The sequence below is a fragment of the Sciurus carolinensis genome, unplaced genomic scaffold (assembly GCF_902686445.1).
Source record: "Sciurus carolinensis unplaced genomic scaffold, mSciCar1.2, whole genome shotgun sequence".
Taxonomy (NCBI): Eukaryota; Metazoa; Chordata; class Mammalia; order Rodentia; family Sciuridae; genus Sciurus; species Sciurus carolinensis.
The window spans coordinates 61,474-86,250 of NW_025920192.1; the positions used below are offsets into that span (position 1 = coordinate 61,474).

Here is a 24,777-nt window from a genome sequence, read left to right on the forward strand (position 1 = left end):
TTGATATAAGTAGGTGCTGTGCTGTGTATTAATCACATAAAGTTACTATTCTGTATATGCTGAATTTCAACTGTTTCTTTTTATGTTATTAATGTGAATATTAGAAATATTTAAATTACCCAAGTTTCTTATGTGTTGTTTTCAGTGGACATTGTTGCTATACAGGTTGCTTCCCAGTTCAATGTTCAATCTGTGTTCTAACAGGACCAGAGAGCAGAAAAGTTAAATAAAATTTTATAGTAATTGTCATCACATTATTTTCATTCATGAATAATATACTGACAAAAATAATTCATAAACTGAAATGACCTTATATGCAAGGTTAAGCAAATGTCCTGCTCTTTGGAGGCTTTAGGGTATAATTACCAGCTCTCAAAAGAAAAAAAAAAGTGCAACAAAGAGCCTGTCATTCTGGCCTCATTCATGCATGGATTGGATATTATTCCCTGTCACTCAAAAAGAAGGTTTCCTGTGCAGAGATTGGGGGCATGGTCCGAAGTCATGTCCAATCAGGAGCACTAAGTGAAAACTGTCCAATCCTGTGTGCAGCCAGCGAGGAGGGGGCAGGCTTCCAAGATCTGGTGGGGTTCTTTTGTCCTGCATCCGCCATTACTGCCATTCGGTAATAGGATTCACTCTTACTTTCTGTAGTCCCCGGTTGCTCTGCTGTGGGGGTGCTGAAGATCCCCAGGGAGCAGGCCTGGTTTTTGAGCACCAGGAAATGGTGAGTGTGCAGTGGCATCATGAGTTTGTGGAGGGAGGTTGTGGGAGAGAGACTCTTGGAACCCGGTACTGGCTATGGCGGGAACAGGAGCTGGTGACCGTGACTCCAGGCAGTCTCTCAAGTCTAGGTCTGAGCCCTCTTCTGGGGGTACAACTGTCCATCCAGGTGGGGAGCATATCAGTGGCAGAGACCCCTCACAACCTTCCTTATCCCTGCAGGGGACCCTCAGCCCCTGACTCAAATCCTATCTGGCAGGTTTGTGCCTGTGGCCCAGCATCTTCCCAGACAGGAGTTGTGGTCTGGTCTATAGTAATCTTGCTTCTTCCTGAGTGAGCTAGTTTTCATTTAAATTTTTATTTAATTTCATATATTTTTTTTTGTTGTTGTTACTGAAGGTTGAACTGTAGAATACTTCACCTCTGAACTATATCCCAGGTACTTTTAATTTTTATTCTGAGAAAGGGTCTAGCTAAGTTGCTAAGATTGGCCTGGTGGTTTGATTTACCTAGATTTTTTATTACAATTAAGAATGTAATTTTTACATACATATGGGTTCATATATGCATTTTGTTTATATTGGTATTCTTTGATGATTATCATAGTAGTATAGTTTCATAATATTCGTGAATATCAGGTAATGATGAGATTTCTCTTGCTCTTATAATTGAAATGTTTTTTTGGCTAAATTTATATATATTTAACTTTGTGGTGAATTTTAGAAATGTATGCTTTGGTTCCTTCTTTCATTAAAAGTAATTCATTTTGATTTTTTTATTATTGCATTATAGTTATACCTAATATTTGTGTTTATTTTGAAATTATCATGCAGCCATGGAATGGCTTTTGTTCACTTCAGTGCCCAGTTGTTCCCCTTTTTTCTCCATCTACCCTCCTGTCTTCCTTCAATTTACAGTTTTTAAAAAACTTACTGCTTTATAGATACACATAAAGGTAGAATTCACTGTAATATACTCATATATGTACATGGTGATTTTGTTTAATATATTGTAGATTAATTTGGGAAAAATTGTCATCTGTATATTGATGAGATTTATCATCTACACATGGGATTGTCTTTTTTTTGCTTCTGATGAATTTTATTTTCTCATAAGTTCTACCTATTTTCTAAACATGTGTACTTCTGAATACATCACATGCATATTGCACCTATATAAAACTTAAATATGGTGTTTTACCATTTTTTTTTTTTGATACTGGGGATCGAACTCAGGACTTTATGCTTGCAAGGCAAGCACTCTACCAGCTGAGCTATCTCTTCAGCCCATTTACCATTTTTAAACTGAATATAACATGGTCAAAAATGTGACTGAACCCCTAGTGACCATTTTCCCCACTAGGAAAATACTATTTCTCTCTTCCCAGATGTACATTCTCTTGAAACATCTGCCTGTGTTTCAAGTGTTTGGATGAGTTCTCTTGTGTTCTTACTGGTTATCATGTTCACATGTGCTATAATTTCAATGTTTCTGTGGTGGGTATTATCATGTATCTCCAATAGCAAAAAAATTTCCACAAGTAGGTAATAACTTAAACTCCTCTTTAGTTTTTGAGTATTATATCTTCAATAATACTATTTAGTTTTGTCTATGATGAGATTTTATTTTATATTTCTCTAATTTCTAAAGATGTTGATTTTTTTTAATGCCTATTGAGCACTTACATATCTCCTATATGAATTGGTTGTTCAAGGCTCTTACCTGCCTTTCTTTTGTGGTTTCTGGTTTCAAAGATAAAAGACAGAGTTTGATTTCAGGGAATAATGGTGCTATTTTTGATTATTAAAAAACATTGATTTGCCTTTTTACTTTCCTTGATTATACATTCTAGGTTTCTTGTCTGTCTTATATTTGGAGATTATTTTAAATGGGATTCTAGGGCTTTTCTTTGAAAATTCTAATAGGAAAAATGAATAAGGGAAATATCTCTTCCTTATGGCTGTAGGAAAATGAATATATTTCCTCAAAATAATTTGGTAAGTAAATTGTTGAATGACACATTCACAACAACATCCACTTCTCTTTCTTTAAGATTATTTTTTTTAATGTTGTTGACAGTGGATCATGCATTCTACTGTCTGGATTTTGGAGTTTAATACAAAATCACATGGAATAAGATTTGCAAATTCTAGAAATATTCACACATGATTTATTATTTATTGAATGACATGCTGTGGAGATAACAACAAGAGAAAATTTATTTTTAGAAATAGTTACATATTTTTTTTAATTTATTATATGCCTTTTAGATTCATTTTTTTCCTGTTATGCTCTAGGCCTGTTATGTGCTTTTTTTGTACCCAGAAGTTTTCAAACATTTACTCTCATAAAGAATCTGGTGTGGTAGATCTGTTTCTGAAGAGTTCATTAATATGAAAGAAGAAAAAAAAATCTGTGTTGCTTCTGTGATGTCTTCTCTAGGCATTCTCTTCAAAATGGGAAGAAAATAATCTTTCTCCAGATCAACATCCTCATATCAAAAACTAACCAGCCTTTGAGAAGCTTTGAAGGATTTTCATATAGTTCTGTCTCTGGGTAGATCTCTGTGGGCTGCTGAGTTACCATTTAATGTCCAGAAACCTGTGTTTTCTCATCTCTATAGTGGGAATAATTTTCAAAGATAAAGATGAATAATGTGCTTTATGGAGGCTACCAATATATGTATGTCTGGCCCACAACTGGACAAAACACCTGGAAGACACCATGCAGGTACTAATTGTTGATCGATTGTCTGCCACTCACATGAATTTTCTTTCAAATCTTGTAATAACCTTCTCACTGTAGGCACCCATGTCATGCACATGCCTGAATTTAAAGGTTGAGTCTTCCTTGTCTGAATTCCAGATTCTAATTCTGTAGTGGTTTAAGGTGGTGCAACTAACATGTTTCTCCTTGTCCTCCTTTTATTCTATGTCCCCAATAAAATAGTTCTCTGCTACATGCCTATATAACCCATGTTCAGTTATGTTTAGAAAATGACATAGAAACCTGTATCAATTGCTGATTCATAAAGGAACATTGAGATTACTTCTGGATCATGTATGTCCTTGTTATAAATGGAACCAGGATTTCCATAGGTCCCAGATAGAAAATCTCATAAACAGTTAGCTATGTGAAAATGTTTTGTTTACATATATACAGACATAGCTGCACGCAAGTCTCTTGCCTGCTTTACTTTCAGGAGAGGATTACAATTCCTTACCAATATTTCTTCTCAGGTCCAAAAAAATAGGAAAGACGCTGCCCTGAATGAGAGCAGACAGCTTTAACCAGAAAGTTTCCAGAAGTAGACATTATCCTATCAAATCCTGACCATGGTTTATTCCATAACAGATATCAGATGGTAAAAAAAGACACTCTACACAAATACATAAATCATAAGAAAGATGTATTATATAGTAGTATGTATAAACACACTCAACAGGCAAACAAGTAGAAATCCTGCTTTTTTGACTAAGTGTCACTTAAGTCCTAAAATAATAAGAAAAATATGTCATGTGGTGTAGTGGAGGTTATTTGGGCTTTCAAATTCAACTTTTTTTTTTTTTTTTTTGGTCCTGGGAATTGAACCCAGGGACACTTATCCACTGAGCCACATCCCCAGCAATTTTTTATATTTTATTTAGATACAGGGTCTTGCTCAGTTGCTGAGGCTGTCTTTGAACTCACAAGCCTCCTACCTCATCCTTTTGAGTTGTTGGGAGTTCAGGTGTGTGCCACCATACCTGGAAACACAATTCATCTTGATTCCAAGCCCATTTGCTTATTGGTTGAGGGGTATTGATCTTAAGAGGAAAAAATTGTTATAGACTGGACATTAGGTCTAAGACCAAATAACAAAATAAAAAGTTTATCTTTAGTGCATTTAAATTATAGATTCAAAGCTGTGGATATGATAACATAGACCCCCAACTCCTGGAACTTCATCTTCTTTTGCTTGCTGATAACTGAATTGAATGGACTGTGGCTAGCATTTTGTGGAAAAAAGCCTACTTTTGGAAATTTTCTGATTAAAGCTCCCTGCTCTCACTCAGGGCAGTGTCTCTCCTGTTTTTTGGACGTAAGAAGACATATTGGTAAGAAATTGTATCCCTCAGTTGTAGCATAAAGAGCAGTGGTCAGGACCTTTATCTCCCTGAGGTTAAGGGGAAGCAAAGCTCTCAAAGTTGAAATTTGGTCCTGTGAACTGAGATATTCTGGAGGCTTGACATAGTTGTGAGAGTGCTTTTCCAACAATTTGTGTATTTCATTAGTAATATATTTTGGTGACATAAGGTTAATATTCCCATATTAGATACATTGTTAGGTTATTCAAATCAATTTCTACTTATTTTTTATGTGAATACTAGAAAAATTTAATTACCCTTATACGTCACATATTATTATCATTGGGTATTTCTGCCATAGGGTGTTCCTTCCTAGTTCAATGTTCAATCTGTTTCATCACAAGAAAGCAGAAAAGTTAAATAAAACTTTACAGTGTAGTCAGTTTTTTCCATCCTTGAAATATATACAGACATATATAATCCACAATTTGAAAAGGTCTTATGCAAGGTAAAATGCACACTTCTCCTAATTTGACTGGATTCCACTTCTCCAATGAAACTATGCTTTCAATTAGCTGTCATCTGAGGATCTGGATTTCAATTCCTAGCACCTCAACAGGAAAAATTAAAAAGCTGCATTCAAGAACCTGCCATTGTGACTTCATTCACTTATAAATTTGTTGTCACTTCGTATCACTCAGAAGACTCACTAGACTCAGTCAGAGCATGTCACGACATAAGCCTTATCTATTCAGAAGCTTTTAGGTAAGCATTGTCCAATACAGCACACAGTCAGTGAAGAGAAGCAGGCTTAGCCATCTGGTTTGACTTTTGTCTCTGGAGCCTGCCAGTGTTTGGTATCCATGTCTAGGTTCCCTCTTTCATGTTCAGGGGACCTGGTTTGCTCTGCTGTGCAGGTGCAGGAAGATGTATGGGGAAAACACTGAGACCTGCAAAAAGCCAATAAATGGTTTGTGTGCAGTGACATCCTGAGACTGGGTGTGATGCTGCTTGAAATTGACTGCTGTGACTATGTTGGGATCTGCAATTTTGGACTAGCATCTATATGGTAATCTCTAGTATTTGCAGGCCTGGGTGTTCCTCTGAGGCCGGTCAGCCCTGAATTCCCCACTAGCCAGTCAAGTGGGGCACATGTCAGCAGTAAACAGTGGGAGTCCTGTCCTATCCCTGCTGTGTATCTGCAGACCCTACCTGAAGTTCTACATAAGCACATATGTGGCAGCATTCCAGCATTTTCTCAGACTGTGTGGTGGATTGAGGAGTGGGATAATCATCAGAATCACAACTCCATGTATCATTTTTTTGCATGAGGGGACTATGGTCTATAGGGGTCTCAGTTCTTTCTTCTGAGCTTGCTTTTCTTTCTTTTTGGGGGGATGTTGGTACCATGGATTGAACCCAGAGATCCTTTACAACTGTGACTACATCCTTCATACTTTTTATTTATTTTTTATTTTGAGACAGTTACTGAGTCTGGCCTTGAACTTGTGCCTCAGTTTTATGAGTTGCTGGGATTATAGGTGTGTGCCACACTGCCTGTATCCTCCTTAATATTCTAAATAAATGGGAAACAAAATGTCAAATCCAGAACCCTAACTCCTAGACTAAACCTTTATGTATATATGTCAATAAATTCCTAAAATTCCAGTTCCCTGTCCATATTCCCAAGAAATATTCCCCTCTCCCCAGTATTATCAATTGCTTTTGCCATATTACATTTGAAATAAGCAGTGTTTTTTAAATTATTTTACCAATAACTGGATGGAACTTCTTAATGAGTTTATTTTCTGGCTGGGTGCAGTGGCACATGCCTATAATTCCAGAGACTCAGGTGGCTAAGGCAGGAAGATTGCAATTTCAAGATCAACATTGGAATTTAGGTAGACTATAGGCAAGTTAGAAAATCCTGTCTCAAAGTTTTAAAACAAGGGCTGAGTATGGGCCCAGATTTAACATGACCCTCTGTCAAATCCCAGTGCCATAGAAAAAAATCAAAAGAAAATAATTTTTCATTTGTTTATGAGCATTTCACATGATAGAAAATAGAGAAAAATCACTTATCCTTTACCAAAATATGTGTCTCTGTCCTCCCTTTGTCTTTCCAAGCCAGGACAACTTGTCAGAATGTCTTTGTGCTGAGAGTCCCCCTTGCGGAATTTATGACAGAGGGTTCTCATCCCCCCCCTTTTTTTTTTGGTTCTGTGTTTTACAGCTGCCTGATATTAGAATTCCACAGTTTGTACATCTAATATTTTTTGAGTCTAGTGAATATCAGTACTTGGGTCTTACCTTGTTAGAGAGCAGTATAAATTCAGGGAGTATAATTTCTCAAGAAAGTATCCGAGTGCCTTAATGCTGTAAAAAGTCTCCTGTCATATCCTTCATCTAAAAGGCACTTCAGTTGTTTTCTTATTTTGGCTAGTATGAAAGCTGCTATAGTGAAGATGAGAATGCAACCATTTAACATACTGATTTTACCTATTTTGGAAATGCAACCAGAGTTATTATTGTTAGTTCTTAAGAACTTTCAATGCTTTTTCTTTTTTTTAATGGCTGTACCAAATTTATATTCTAACACAGTGATAATGTGTTTCTTTCTTTCATATCCATGTAATTGGAGTACTACTTTTATTCAGTTGTTTGATAGCCATTCTAATATATGTGCTCAGGTTGCAGAAGGTGTTATAGTTGAACAGTGCACTGAATTCCTGATGCAAGTTTGTTAGATTTCAGGCTGCCTTATACTCACTGGAAAAAGGTTATGTAAACCTTTTTAGAAATAAACAGATCTGTGCTTTTGACCCTCTTTCTTCAATCCTGGAGGGGATTGTGACCCATGGAAATGCTTGCACACTGATGTGAAGCCACTCCTTTGTAATCTTGGGAGATACACAATGCACATTTGGCATAACTACCAAAGCTTGGTGGTTTAGGATGTAGTCCATTGAATGGAAGAAGTTAAAGTGGGGAAAAATTTCTTATAGAAAGAAATGGTTAGGCCTGGAGTTATTACTGAACTGAGTTAGGGTACAGGGCTCACGAAGTGCTGAACTTCCACTTGGGTTGCCAGTTGTGGACTCTTTTTCTCCTACTAACTCTTAAGTGCTGACTAGATAGAAGATCAACTGTTAGCAACAACAGTGTGCACAGTATACTGACAAATACCTTTTTGGGATAAACTGGGACCCTTGAGATTTAACTCCTCTTCTGCCCTGGTCACATGGAATAAAGCCCAGGGATCTTGAATGGCTCTAGAAAAACACCCCTTTTTCTGGTCTTGATGCTTGTGTATATCTAGTCCCTTCCTCTGGGAGCACCAGATAAATTAATAAACTACAGGCAATTTGGATTAAATGTGATATATTTATGATCACAATCATTTTTCTCTATTAAGAGTGACACCAGATTTAGGTATTCTGTCCCAATTATATGGTACATTGCTCAAGGAAGGCTAATGTCCAAGTGTACCCCAACATTTCCTACTCATCTGATAGTAGATTTTTTGTTTTTCCTGTCCAATGTATATGACTCTAAATTCATTTGAAGAGGAACTCAAAACAGTAGTAGATGTTTATTTGATGCATTTATGAATGGATGGAGAGTCACAAGGCTCATATTCTGCTATATTTTGAAAATCATCTCTCTTAATATTTGCTTTTGGGGGAACGCTTGGGTGTAATTCCAGTGTTACAAACATTCTATACAAAAGCCCTATCAGTGATCTTTGACTCTTCTTATAGCATCTGCCTTCAGGTTGGGTTGTAACATTCAATCACATTAAATATTTTTCTTGATGTAGTTGGATTTATATAGGTCCTTTCATTGCACTTAATAATATTTACATACATATGGAATTTCCTGTATTGTGACTTCTTGATCTTTAAATTACTGTGATAATGTAATTTGATAATATATATTATTGTTAGGTAATGAATGAGAGCTGTTACTTTTTCTCTTATATTTTAGAGAGTTCTTAGCTAATGTCATGTGTATTTTGCCTTCAGGAGAATTTTAGAATTTTTTGCTTTCATTCCTTCTTTAATTAAAAGCAAAACATGGTTTTAATTTTGATGGGGTATTATAGATTAACTTGGGAAAAATGGTCAATTTTATAAGTTTTATCTATACATAGAGTGTAACTAATTCTTTTATATGTATTTTTATTTCCTCAATTTTGCTCACTTTTTAAATATGCTTATGTATGAAATGTGACATTCACGTAACATTGATATAAAACATACATGGTGTTTTATAGCATTTTTCAAACTGGATGTTCTATAGCAAAAAAAGTGTCTTTCTTCTAGAAGCCATTAATTTCCACAGTTTATTATTTATTTCTTTTTAAATGTACATCATCCTTAACCATGCTCCTGGGTTTCAATTCTGGAGAAATATGGCTATATCCTCCTATGTACAGGTGCTGTAATTTCAGTCTGTGTCTTGTGGGGGTGTATCATGCATGTAGATAGCAAAAGAGTTTCCACAAATGAATAATAACAGCTTAAACTCCATCTTTCCTTCATGAGTGCATTTATTCCATGTTCATCAATACTATTTTTTTCAGAAAATTTACTCATTCTATTGATGTATTGCAATTGCTCTACATTTTCACATATTATGTAGAAAATACTGAAAATACAAGCTACTTGTAAAACCAAAGATAAACAATGAATCCAAAGATAAACTTTGTTTTACACAATGGACCCTTTTCCCATAGTTTGCATTAAATTTTAAATATCCTTTTCTTTTTTTAAAAATATTTTTTAGATGTTGATAGAGTTTTTTTTTATTCATTTATTTATATGTGGTGCTGAGAATCAAACTTAGTGCCTCACACTTGGTAGGCAAGTGCTCTACCACCGAGCCACAACCCCAACCTTAAATATATATTTCTTTTATTAAAATGATTATTTTGCATACTCCCTATGTATATCTCCTTTACAAACAGCTCAGTAATTCTCAGAAACTGTTTCTAGAGGGTTTTTGTAAAAGAAAATGCACAATCAGAAAAGGAGAAAGCAAAAGAAGTTTAAATCATGCACAATAGCTTATCAAATATATTTAATAAAGTAGGAATTCCATTGCATTATCAAGATTTCAAAGCAGAAATACTAACCTTACATATAATGTGCATATAATGAACTGATACATGTAGTAAAACTATTTTTAAGTTGAATTGAAACCACTTAATATATAAAGTTTCTGTTGTAATTTTGTGCATTTGGTGTTCTGTAAGCCTCTTATAATTGATTTTTCCATTTCATTCTTCAGGTTTGGTAAATTTTCTGATTTATTTATTGAATATGTTGTTCATTCCTTTGGTTTGTATCTTTGTGCTTTCCTCAATCCTGAAAATTATTAAATTTGGTCTTTTCATGATCTCTCATAGTTATTGGAGGTTCTGTTCATGATTTCTTACCATTTTGGTTTGGTCAACTTTATTTTCAAGATTAAATATTTTGACTTCATTGTCTTAGGTTCTGTCTTCCAAGTGATCTAGTCTGTTGATGATGCTTTCCATTAAGTTTTTTATTTGGTTTATTGTTTCCTTCAATTCAAGGACTTCTGTTTGTTTGTTTTTTTTCCTCAGAATCTTTATCTCTTTGTTGAGATGACCTTTTGCTTCCTGCAGTTGCTCTTTCAATTGTTTATTAAAGTGATTTTCCATTGCCTGCATTTGCTCTCTCATCCTATCTTTTGCTTCATGAATCATTTTAATTAAGTATATTCTAAACTCCTTTTCTGATATTTCTTCTACTGTGCTGTCACTGAATTCTATTAATATAGAATCTTGGTTTGTTTGGAACACTTTTCTTGTTTTTTCATGTTGTTCATATATCTTCCCCTCTTGCAGTGCCAACCTGGGGTATTTCAGTTTCCCTCCTACAGGCTTATAGTAACCCTGCAGGTTTCCAAAACCTCTCCTTTAAGGTGGATATCAATATTAGTAGTACCCAGTACAGACAATATGCAGCCCTAAACTAAATAGCCCCTATGAAGATGTTAACAATATTGTCATAGTAAATAGGATGAATTCAAATATTATCTACAGTAAAACAAATAGATTTGCAATGAGGTCTACAGTTTATAATGGTGGACAAAGGATGGGGAGTAGTGTAGGATGTAAGTGTTAGAAGGATAAGAAAACAGAATTTAGAAGTACTGAATCATAGGAAGAGTGGTAGCAGCATCAAAAGAAGTTGGTTGTTAGCAATGGAAAGCAGAGAAAGAGACTCTGAGGAAACAAATAAACAAAAGGAAAATAGAGTGAGAAAAATAAAGAAATAAAAGCTTTAAAATTTTCAGAAAAAAATCTACACTATAACAGTCATAAAGTATTCAAACCTCCCAGTCTTCAGTAGCCTGACGCATGAGAGGTACCTGACAATGAGCTTCCTGTCACCAGTAGGCATCTCAGGAAGGAATTGGCCCCACCTAATGTTAACAGCTTCCACTTTCAGGATAATGCAAGTTGAATGCACTGGCTTCCAAATGGGGAGCTGCAATGTGGGGTGTGGGTGCCGATTCCATGTTGGATGCAGTAGCTTGTGCCAGGGGTCCTGGAGGTGGGAATGCAGTCATTTATGGCAGGGGTCCTGCAGGTCCTGACTGTTGTCCTAAAATGGCAGCAGTCATGCACATCTAACCAAACCTGATGGAGGACTTCTAGGTAATAGCAGGCAGCTGGTGTTTTGCCGGTGTTCTGCAGTCAGTCTGCAGGCTATCAGCAGACCATCAGCAGGTGGACATCATGTGGTGGTTGATGGGTAGGTGAAAGGCAAGTAATGGGAAGGCAAGAGGCAGGCAAATGGGGAAATGGCAGAGACAGCAGTGAGTGAGAGATCTGCACTCAAAAACTTGTTGATATGCTGGTAGACTGGGTGATTGAGGTGGACAAATGAGATAAACAGCAGGTGATTGATAATCAGCAAAGACTGCCTCACAGAGAAACAGATTTTCCTCTACTTGAAACCTGAGTTATGAAGTGACAAGGAATGTAACCTCCCTCTAGTCTGCCATTTTGTGTCTCCAATTTCGTTTTTTGTATATATGAGTAATTTTACATTACTTAATTTCTAAAGATGTTAAGTTTTGGGGCTGTGATTGTGGCTCAGTGGTACAGCGCTTGCCCAGCATGTGTGAGGCACTGGGTTTGATTCTCAGCACTGTACATAAATGAATAATAAAAAGAGGTTGAGTTTTTATTGATTATTGAATAATTAGATATCTATCTCTTATTTAATGTGATTATTCAAGTCTCTTGTGTGCTTTTCTTTTGCAGTTTCTCCTTTCTTACCTTCTTATAAGTGTTTGATTATATGTGAGGTTATTAGTTTTTCAATGTGTTACTTCTCCTTGCACCCTTCATTGGACTTATTTGAGATATAGAATTTTTATTTTAATATTATACAATTCATAAATTTAAAAATAATATTTTGTGTAATTTGAAAAAACAGTAACCATTTGTTTTTTTCACCCTTTTGTGACATTGGGGATTGAAACCAGGGTGTCCTGTTACCAATCTGTATCCTCAGTTCTTTTTAAAATTTTATTTTCAGATGGGATTTTACTCAGCTGCTTGGGATGGCCTCACAATTGTGATCCTCCTGCCTTAGCCTCCAGAGTACTGGATATTTTAATTGTGTACCACCACATGCATCCTTTCTCACTCTTCCTTATTACAACTGTGAATGCTTTATATTTTCTTTAATATTTCAATATTACTTATTTGTAATATTTATATTCAGTATTTAGTATGTGAAAATGAATTTTTGTATGCTATGATGAATAGCATTTTTATTATTACAAAAATATCTCAATGTCCTAGCATCTTCTTTTGGAAAGAATTCCATTTTTCTTCTTTCCTGTACTGTAATCTCTATGATTTTTTTAACTGTCTAAATAGCAAGTGACTTATTAAGCATTTTGTCTTGAGTTCTACCATTTGTTTATTTCATTATGAGGTCTACACTGGTTGCTATAACTTTATAACATGTTTATAAATTTATAACTTTATAACATCAATCATGAGGGGTATCATAGTGTTTTGGTCAGGGATATACTTTATGCACAACAATGGAAACAGAAAAAAAAGTCTACTTACATAATAGTCTGTATCAACTAGATTCTTGTCATTACACTCAGATATTCAGAAAATGGCAGAATCAATTAGAACAAATTTCTACAATGTAGTCCCATCAAGTGAGACATCATTATATATATGCATATGCTGGCAATTATATAGTACATAATTGACGTAATTTTTACTTGTCAAATTTACCAGAACATTTTCAATTCCATTTGCTTTTGGAAAGCACCAACTTTGACATTGATGATTCTTTCTGTGGTATGATCATTTTTAGTATCTTCTAATTTTGCTCTTTTGCTTAGGCTTTTCTTTCTCTACTCTTCTTTATATAAAATTTACTTTTTCCAAAATATTGAGATGGATGATTTGATAATAAATTCACAGTCATTTTTATGGCCAAGGAATCAACCAATGAAATATAAGTGGATCATGAATTGAAGAAAATATTTGTTAACCACATATCTGAGAAAAGTTTAATATAAAAATATATGAAAATCATGCAACTCATCAAAAAAGAAAACAAAACTAATACTGTATGGCAAAATGCCTGAAAATCAAACGAATGTATAAAGTTATATAGAAGGTACTCAACATCATTATCAGAAAAATACTATTCAAATTCATAGTTTAGTTTAGATTCCCTGTCTCATTTATCTCACAGAAATATGAGTGCTAAATACCGTATATTCTTAATTCTACACAGGGCATCCTGAGACAGTTGTCAGTTCACAAAATGCAAAGTATTCATTTCTCCACATTATTCCACCTCTTTTTTTTTTTTTTTTTTTTTTTTTTGCAATGTTGAGGATCCAACCCAGGGCCCTGTGCTTGTAAGGCAAGCACTTTACCAACTGAGCTATCTCCCCAGCCCACTTTATTCTATCTTAATCTAGATAGTCATGAGTTTTGAAAATCAAATAAAGAATGAATAGAATGCACCAATCAACCTAGATGCAAGAAAATATAACAAAGACCTACAAAACAAAATTTAACTTAATTACAAATATTCTTATAAGAACCTGAGAAACTGTTCATGGGAGTGCATGCCAGTAGTCCCAGATACTGGTGAGGCTAAAGCAGGGGAATTATTTTACACCTAGGAATTTGAGGTTAATCTGGGCAACACAGCAAGATCCTAGATCTAAAAACAAACCAAACAACAAAAATTAAACAATCACATATTAAAAAAAGTACCTTCACAGACACTGATGCTTTCAACCAAACTTTTAATAATAATTTATTGTCACTTTTAAAAAAGAATAAAACCTTCTAATTTTTTCTATAAGGTAAGTTTACCAGATAAGACATCACAAGGAAGAAAATTAAAAGCCATATTCCATTTTGCATATTGACTAAGATATTCAAAACTACTAAAAAGGAAAGAATGTACACCATGTTCAACAGGGACATCTCTATATATGTCATAATAGAGAAAGGTTCCAAAAATAAATTTGACAGAGAAAAACTTTTGGCAAATCATATGCCAATGTATGTTAAAACCTATAGCAGATTACAAGTAGAGGAAAATTCTTTTTCAATTCACAAAATGGTCCCTAGGAACTATCTTCATTTATCCTACTTTGTTTTGAAAACCTAAGTGCTTCACAACTTAGTTTGGATATTAGGAAAAAGTCGTGTGATTTTCTGACTTCTACAACATTGTTCTGAGAATATTTAACATGGATATTATACATCAAAAGAGAAATAGCCTATGCAGATGATAGTATACTTCATATAATATTTCTAAGAAATTTTTACACACTAACAAAACTAGAACTACATTACTTTGGTAAGAGAATAGGTTACAAGGTCAACATAAAATTGTATAAATTACCCCAGCAATGAGCAATGTCAAAATGGAGACAGAAACCAATCACAAATGTAGAAAAAATAATAGTAAATAAAAGTAATGACTAAAAATTTAAGACCTGTCTACTGCAAAGTAGAACGTAAAGGTTAACATCAAATGCCAAAAATATGGAAACAAATGGGAAAGCAGCTAATATTCAATGATCAAAAATTTAATTTTGGTAAAACAGTGTTCCCCATTAGATCTGCAAATTCAACATAATTAGGGGCAAATGTCAGTCATTTTGTAGAAATTGGCCAACTGACACTAGTAAGTATAAGATAATATGAAGGAAATAAAAAGTAAAATCAGTATTGAAGTTAAAAAGTTGCTACTTTTAAGAAAAAATGCACATTGTAAGCAAAATATATCTTGTCAAATATTGAATTTAAATATGTTTAAGATTACCAGTGAGTAGTAGTCCTATGCCTGAAGTGAGGGGGTCTGTGTCAACCTAGAGAAGAATTATGCTGGGAATGACATTTGTCATCACAGATATTACCTTCTGAGCATGAGAGAATTTGAAGTCCTTTCTTGATAACTTTCTTCTGCTTCCTAGATTTTTTTGCATCTTTCCTACCATAGATGTTCTGTCTTTTGCATTTTACTCAAATCTAGTCCAGTGTGTGTCATGCTTAGGTACAACTCTTTTTGGTAAGTCTCTACACTTAAAAAAAATAACTCAGAAACCATCCATTATTTTTACATGTGATTTTTGTCCTTTATACTTTGGAAGTTATTTTAGGACCTGTTTAGTGTGTTCTCCCTAAACTAGTTTGTATTAAGTATTTTGTCTATTTGTATGCTATTATGTCTTTATTTTAAAATAAGAATTACGTTCGTGTTAATCTGATTTACTACTTCTCATGGAAAGCCAGATAACACATTTCAAATTTATTCTACTATTAAATAAATAGACCATTGTTCAGGACCACATGAGTTTTAGGCAGATTTGCATTATCAAAGGATGTGACAAGAACAATATAGAGGAGGAAACAATTATTTTGGCTCATGGTTTCTGAGGTTCATTCCAGCACTAACTCCATAGCTTTGAGTCCCAAATAAGATCTCACTGTAGTCAGTGGGATTGAACCAGCTCATTCTGGCCACAGCTCTATGTTCCCAGTGTATACCTGTAGTGCATATGTATAGAAGAGACTTAGCCAAACCTATCTGTTGTCTCGAATCATGGAAAGTGTGGCATCTGGCTTCAGTACTTTATTCTTTTCACTTTATGAAGATCACAGTTTTTCATTATGCAAGTCTAAGAATTTATGTCTTATGTGTATATGTGTTGATGTATATGATACTTTTTGAACTTCTTCATTTCCCCCTTTCTCCTCCATCCTTCTCTTCTCCTTATTGCTGGCTTCCACTCCCTTTCCACCTCCTTTTCCTCTCTCCATATCCCCTTAAATTCCTTTCCTTTTTTATTTTCTTCACTCCTTCCCTTTTCTTTCCCTTTGTCTTCCCTTTCTATTTTTCTCTTCCCATTTTCCCTTTTTCTTCCTTATCCCTTATCTTCCAAATTATTTTTATTGTTTTGATTTCAGAATGAGTATTAAAATAATGCAAATAATATTTAGGACTACTTGCCTCCATCCACAAAATGTGCATCTGTAGTAGTTTAGATTCACATTCTTTACAAGAGGAGGAAATATAGTTCTTGCATAATTAATATTGTGCATTTGAATACTTACAGTACCTTACTGTATATTTTTGGCTATCACAACTTCATTCAAGAGTGACTGGAATTTATTGGTGAGAGCATTTTGTGTTCACTGTATAGGCTGTCTGGTTCTAGGTCCTTTGTCCATCATTTAGCAGGTATGAGCTATTGAACAAGTTGCTTAACCTTTTCCTGCTTCAGTTTCCTAATCTAGAATACAGGTTAACAGTAGTACCTACTTAATATGCTTATTATATACATTAAAATTCACAGTAAATTGATTCTACATAATGATAATCTACTGTGCATTTCAAGAGAGCTAGAAGAGTTTTGAATGTTTGTTTTTACAATAAAAGGACCTAAGTTTGAGGAAAGTGATATACTTACCCTGATTTCAGCTTTCCACAATGTATACCTATATTGAAACATCACATGGTACCCTACAAATATGTACAATTTTAATGTTTCAATTAAGGAATAAAAAAGATTTAATATTTATAAAGTGCATCAAATAGTGCCTGATAAGTAGAAAGCGTTATGTAAATACTTGATGAATACACATCTTAGGGTATTGTCAGAGTTAAAATAGTGCTTGGTCCATGGTATGTATTCAATAAGCTACTTGTAAAATGTTACTGGTTGTCTCAGCATATTGACTCTTTAGCAGGAAGAATCAGTTATATTGTGGTATTTGTGTTATTTGCTACTTGCAATTTAATTAATAGAATTCAAATAGCCTTCAAGATGTTTTAGAAGATCAAAGATATATGATCTTTATATTGACTGATTTTCTTCTGTTGCGGAGGGCCTTTGGCACAATTCAGTTCAACTGCAAGTAGGTTTCATGTTTGTAAAATCCATTTTTAAGGACACAACATACATGTTTTGTAAAAGTATTTTGTGACTGGTTTATATGTAAATACTGTATTATTAAACTATATGCTACTTAAAATGTTTTTATAGTGTTATTAGTGAATGTCTAGAACTTCACTTTGTACTATTTCTAATTTGTTTTATAGATGTCTTTACAAACACCTGTGATTACATCTTAGGTTACTTTCTAAGAGAAAAATTATTTTTTTCAATAAAACATATAATTATAGTTTTTATAATTGTTTTAAATTTTTTAAAAAAAATTTATAATTGTTTATTTTACTAGACTTAATTATTAGTGTGACTTTAAAGCAGTTATTAATTGTGACTTCTCATTGTTTAATTTTCATGACTGATAGGCTGAGAGTTAATCATAGTAAAATTCAAGGTCATAGGGCTGGGAGTTTCCTCTATGGTAGAGCACATTAGCCCTGGGCTTGATCTCCAGCAGCACAGAAAAGAAAAAGAAAAAAGATGAAACTTGGGGTTATAAAGTATTCTTAAAATATGTTCTTCCACAAAGTTTACATTATATTCACTAATATTTGGCTAATTTTTCCATCAAAAAAATCAAAACAAACAAGAGGATTTTATGGTGTGATAGTTGTTATGATCAAATCTGAGTATATTTAAATACTGGATTGACACTGGAACCAGTGTGCTAATTAACATGAAGGGCATCTCTTTTAAATTATATGTAAAATATATATATATATATATGTAAAAGTTAAAATTGTATTTTTTTCTTTCTTTTGTTTTTTTGGGTACCAGGCATTGAACCTAGGGTTGCTTAACCACTGAGCCACATCCCCAGCCCTGTTTGTTTGTTTGTTTGTTTGTTTATTTATTTATTTTGAGACAGGGTATCAGTAAGTTGCTTTGGACCTCATTAAGTTGCTGAGGCTGACTTTGAACTTGCAATCTTCCTTCTTCAGCCTTCCAGGACACCATGGAGAGCACCACCATGCTCTACCTAAAATTTTTTATTTTTTTTAAAGCTCTCTGTAGTTTGACCCTTTTATTCTTTCTGGGTGTGATAGGAATAGAATTTTTTTTTTTTTTTTTGTGGTACTGGGGATTGAACCCAGAGCCTTGTGCATTCAAGGCAAGTACTCTATCAAGTGAGCTATATACCAGCCAAAAAAAAAAAAAAAAAAACACAAATCTTAAAATTTAAAACATTAAATTCAAATTAAAACATGGTATTTAAGTAAAATTAGATGACATTGGAAACTGTGAAGCTAATAAGTCGACTGTGACACATCAATTAACAGTGCTGTGAGTGGCAGGTGAGGGACCTTGTTGCTGTGATTTGTGTCTTTCTGCAGTAGGTAGGATTGAAGATCTGAATGTGTGCTCTCTGCTGCATGTGTCTAGATGCCAAAGGCCTGAAAAAAAAAGCCCGTCTTGACTCATCTGGACTTCTGTGAGGGCAGAGGAGTTGGGGACTAACCTTTGTTCTCCACTGCTGACATCTGCAGTTGCTTCATGTGCTGGAGTCATTTTATTAATAGAGTTTCTCATTCTACTTCTGTCTTTTCTCCCTCCTCTCCTGGCTTTCCCTTTCTTTCTCTCATTTTCTTTTCCTTTCTCTTCTCTTCCTTATGTCTTTGTGATTTTCCCTTGTGTAGTGATCTTTTGTCATCTGATATTTTTAAGAGGTCCTTTTTCAAAATCTGTTTCTAGGCTTACTATCCACAACACTAAGACATTAATGTGTGGAAATATTTTTAATTTTTTTATTTCAAAATTTTGTATAGTTTTGAGGTGGATTTTTTATCAACAGTTATTCAGATAAAATCCATGTGTCATATTATCTACCCATTTAAAATGTGTGTTTTGTGGTGGGCTGGGGAGATAGCTCAGTTGGTAGAGTGCTTGTCTTGCTGGGGTTTGAACAAGACCCTCTGTTCAATCCCCAGCACCACAAAAAAAATGTGTATTTTGTTTATTCAGATGTGTAACCTTAACCGTATTCAATTTTATAGTACCTTCAATGCTCCCCAAAGGAAACCCCACCCCTTAGCCATAACCCCACAGATTTCTTTGTTCTCTCTATGCCCTGTCCAAACTAATATTCTTTCTGTGTGTACAGTTTTGGGTATTCCAGACTTTTACCATAAATATGATCATGTGACAGTGAACATAATAAATACAGTTCATTGAGACTGCCTTCTTTCATTTGACATATTTTTAATGTTGATCCTTGCTAGAGTATGTAGCACTACTTCATGTTTTACTGTCACATACTATTCCATTTTATTATGCCACATATTATTCCATTATTATTATTATTCCATATTATATTATTGAATATACCCTATTTAATTTATCAATTATTGATTGGGAGACATTTAGGTCACTTCATTTTTTTATTGTTATTAATAATGCTGCTAATGACATTTTTCAGAAAAATTTCTTTTTGAACTACCTCTTATTTGCTTTATTTTGTGATAATTGTATTGCAGTGTGGCAGAGTGGGAAGAGCAGCAAAAATGCTTCTCCACCCTTTTTTTTTGGTACCATGGATTGAACCCAGCAGTGCAAAATCACTGAGCCACATACCCAGCCTGTTTTATTTGTCAGTATTTTTGTAATTGTGGATGGACAGCATGTCTTACTTTATTTGTTTTATTTTTATGTAGTGCTAAGGATTGAACTCAGTGCCTCACACATGCTAGGTAAGTGCCGTACCACTGAGCTACAGCCCCAGCCCCCCAGCCTCTTGTTTGAATTTTCAATTTTGCCATGTTGTTTAGGGCCTTGTTAAATTGTTGAGACTAACTTTGAACTTGCAATGAACCTGCCTCAGCCTCCCAAACTGCTGGGAATACAGGGATTGCATCTGGCAACACTGCCCTTTGATAGATATAAAAATCATGTATTTGATTCAATTCTTGAGAAACTTTTACCAAGGTATACCTTCCTGATTGTATTTGAAACTAATTGGTTTTTACAAAAGTATTTGGCTCAGTTGTGTAAATAATTATATTTTCTGTTACACTGAGTAGTATTATAATTTTTTGATATTTTTAAATACTAAAATAAATTTCTTGATGCAGTTCTTAGAGCTTAATTTGCATCAAGAAGTGATAAATCATGTTGGCATGATTTAAAATCCCCTTAATTTGGGGGTACAATTAATGTTGCTGATAAAGAGTAGATAATTGGAAGAGAATTCTAAATTCTCTTTTCCCAGTTCACTTTTGTGGGTTTTACTTTTAATGGAGACTTCTCATTATTAAGCCTAATGTGTGAAAAAAAGTAGCAGATGGTATGCTTAAGCATAAAAGGTATCATTCTCTACTAAGCTAATATAACTTATACCACCCAATTTAAAAAAAAAAAAAAACTTAAAGTAGATTCTCTTCTGTGGATTATGGACTATGTAGGCTCAATCTCCTTTAAAATTATGAAGCAATAATTTAGTAATATAAATATACTTTCTCTGGTTGTTTCTGAATTTTCCACAAATTAGGTATATTTTAGAACTAGCTGATTGTTCATTTTGCCATAAAGCAATTGTTCTAGGTGCCCATTTTATTACTATCTACCTAGTTCACATTTATTAAAATGTGTTAATCTGGTTGATATAGCAGATCATCAAATAAAAAAGTAAAACTTGCTACTGATTAAAATGGAAATCAGTTGTTTGATTTTAAGTTGAAAAAAATGGAAATAGTAAAATAAAGAAAAATGAGGAATTTTTATTGAAAAATATGTTCACATGGTACTTTTTGTAAAAATATATTTTAGTTGTCTAAAGACCTTTATTTTATTTATAATTGGTGCCTAGAATTGAACCTGGTGCCTCACACATGCTAGGCAAATGCTCAACCATTGAATTTTAACCCCAGCCCACCAAGGTACTTTTTAAAGAAAAATTGTTCAATTTTCTTTAGATTGTGACCATAACAAAGATAATTTGCCGATAATTTTGATAGAACCTATTCTGTTCCCTTAACAATGTACCTTCGACTCTATCCAATGTCATTAGGTTCCTATTTTTAATTTTTAACTATTACAGGTCATGCTATGTTAAATGCCTAGGGATTAAAATTTTGTGTTGTTTAAAAAAAAAAAAGAAAGGACCTCGGAATCAGTCCAGAGACAGTGCATCTTATAGAAGAAAAAGTAGGTCCAGAGCTTCAACATGTCGGCTTAGGACCAGACTTCCTCAACAGGACTCCCATAGCACAAGAAATAAAAGCAAGAATCAATAACTGGGATAGAGTCAAACTAAAAATCTTTCTCTCAGCAAAGGAAACTATCAGCAATGCAAAGAAAGAGCCTACAGAGTGGGAGAAAATCTTTGCCAATCATACTTCAGATAGAGTGCTAATTTCCAGAATCTATAAAGAACTCAAAAAACTCTACACCAAGAATACAAATAATCCAATCAACAAATGGGCTAAGGAAATAAATAGACACTTCACAGAAGAAGATCTACAAGCAATCAACAAACATATGGAAAAATGTTCAACATCTCTAGCAATAAGAGAAATGCAAATCAAAACCACCCTAAGATTCCATCTCACCCCAAATAGAATGGCGATTATCCTGAATAGAAGCAACAACAGGTGTTGACGAGGATGTGGGGAGAAAGGTACACTCATACATTGCTGGTGGGGCTGCAAATTAGTGCAGCCACTCTGGAAAGCAGTGTGGAGACTCCTTAGAAAACTTGGAATGGAACCACCATTTGACCCAGCTATCCCACTCCTTGGCCTATACCCAAAGGACTTCAAATCAGCATACTACAGAGATACAGCCACATCAATGTTCATAGCTGCTCAGTTCACAATAGCCAGATTGTGGAACCAACCTAGATGTCCTTCAATTGATGAATGGATAAAGAAATGGTGGTATATATATATAATGGAATATTACTCAGCCATAAAGAATGATAAAATTGTGGCATTTGCAGGCAAATGGATGAAATTGGAGAATATCATGCTAAGTGGATGATGACACATAATGGAGGGTGGGAGGGGTTAGTGTTAGGGTTAGAGTTAGGGTTAGGGAGGGGCACAAGAATGGAGAAAGGAAGGACTGTATAGAGGGAAAAGAGGGGTGGGAGGGGTGGGGGGAAGGGAAAAAATAACTAAATGAATCAAACAGCATTACTCTATGTAAATTTATGATTACACATGTGGTATGCCTTTACGCCATGTACAAACAGAGAAACATGTATCCCATTTGTTTACAATAAAATAATTTTTAAAAAATGGAAAAAAATAAAAGAAGAAATGAGCATATTCTCCTGTATTTGATATAGTAATAACATTAAAAATTACATACCTGAAATATCTGAAAGTTTTTCTCAGACTTTAGAGAGTCTTCTTTTCTTTTCTTTTCTTTTTTTTTCTTTTTTTTTTTCTTTTTTTTTTTTTTTTTTGGTGGTGCTGCAGATGGAACACAGGGCCTTGTGCATGGGAGGCAAGCACTCAACCAATTGATCTATATCCCCAGCCCCTGAAAGTCTTATTTTCAGAAAAGAAAGTATAAATGAAATCTTGGACATAGCATTAGTATTTTTCAGTTTATTTTCTTGAATATGTCAGATAGCTTTTTTTCAACTGCTAGCAACCTAAACAATTATAGATCATTTATAAGTAGAATATGGTATTGAGTGTCCTACAGAATTTTTGCAATGCCCTTGGAACATGTGTGGATAATATGTAATCATAAGTGTACTGAACAGAAGAAGATTGCCATACCACATCACAGTGTTCTAATGAAAACATGACTCCAAACTGTACTATGGCTAGCACTTGAGATTCCAGGAACAGAGATACCTTCTTCCTCAGATGTCCTAGGAGAACAAAACTGTCACAGGATCCAGTTTTCATGTATGTGATTGTCCTCCCTGGTTCATCTGGTCTTACTTAGAAGATGGTTGGAGTAAGTGTAGAGTAGTCAATCTGGTTTTTGCCATAATTTAATTTTCTCTTCTTACTTTTTCTTTCTTCTCTTTTTAATGTGTGCCTTCCATCTTCTCTTGTGAGAGTCATACTTTGGGAGGGTATCAAAAGCATTATATGGATTCCAAAGAGTTTATTGAAACCCTTGCTCTTATTCATAGAGTTGATTGAATTGTAGTATATTTATGTCAGGAAAGGAATAAGTATTTGAATCTTAATTTTTTGGATGGACATTTGATTTTTCTTCTGTGTGTGAGTCTAGAAGTCTTAAGTAGCGACATACTCTATCTTTGTTCTCCCACCTAAAGTGTCTACCTGATCCAGCCCCATTGGAATTATGGCTGGGAGTATCAAGACCTTGAAGGGTTCCAGGTTTTCCACCACTTTAAACTGACATGTTTAGTGGGTGTTGTCAGTAGTCATAAACTCCTAGGTCAAAAATAAATACTCTTGAATTAGCTTTACAGCACCCCCCATTTCCACAGCATGAAGCTCATAGTGTGATGTTAGAAAGACCAGTTGCAGTAGGGTGTTGAAGGAGATAAAACCTGATTTAGTGACAGGGACAGTAAATAACTATGTTCTGACTGACGCAGGCTATAATGAAATCTGTTTAAGTTGCCTCACAGAGTGTATAATAAAATTTCTGATGAGCAGGAATCCAAGCAGCAGGATGAGGCCAACCTGAAATAGCAATCTCAGCCATGCTTTTCAAGTCCCAAATTCCATCAGCAGAACAAATCCCAAATACCAGCACACCTTAAGAATCAAACTTAGCCCACCAATTTGGTTTTCTTCTTCAATTTTTCAATCTATCTTCCATTTGGCTAGTGTATTAATTTTATACAGATGGATAAGTTAATGATCTCACAGCCTTCCCTGGGTTTGGTAAGGAAGAAGTCCAGGACAATTTTTTTCTCCATGGAAACCCTGGCCAATGACTTGAAGTTGCCCTGAGTGCTGTTAAGGCTGATGAGGTATCATTGATTATCCCAGAACAAATTTAATAGCAGCTTTTTAAATGATCTAACTCTCATTGCAGCAATAACTGCATTAGGGAGAAAAAAGTGGATCAGCATCCTCTTCTCAAAATTTCTCATAGTAAACTAAGGTAACTCTGAAATCATTTCCAATGTTGTTTGAGGGTCTTATGGAATACTGGTAGTGTTTCCCTAAACATTCAAAAGTGTCATTCTGGGGTTGTGGCTCACTGGTAGAACATTTGCCTGACATGTGTGAGACACTGGATTCAATTCTCAGCACCACATATGTTTGTTGTACTGGGGATCAGACACAGGGACTTGCCCATGCTAGACAAGTGCTCTACCACTGAAGTACAACACAGATTTTTTTTTTTTGTGGTGATTGTGCTTGACAGGCGAGCACTCTACAAACTGAGCCATATCCCAAACCCTTAGCACCACATATAAATAAATTAAAGGTCCATAAACAACTAAAATTTTATTTTAAAAATATTTGAATGTGTCAGTTATGGTTGTTTTTGAAGAGAGAGGCAAGTTAATGCCTGTCTTTTATAAAAGTTACTCTCTCTTGAAGGCATACAT

At 34.5% G+C, this 24,777-nt stretch overlaps 1 pseudogene; it reads left to right on the forward strand.

Annotated features, from left to right (window-relative positions):
- Positions 1–582: 582 nt before the first annotated feature.
- Positions 583–24,777, forward strand: part of LOC124974942 (RNA demethylase ALKBH5-like) — a 41,851-nt pseudogene continuing 17,656 nt past the window's right edge.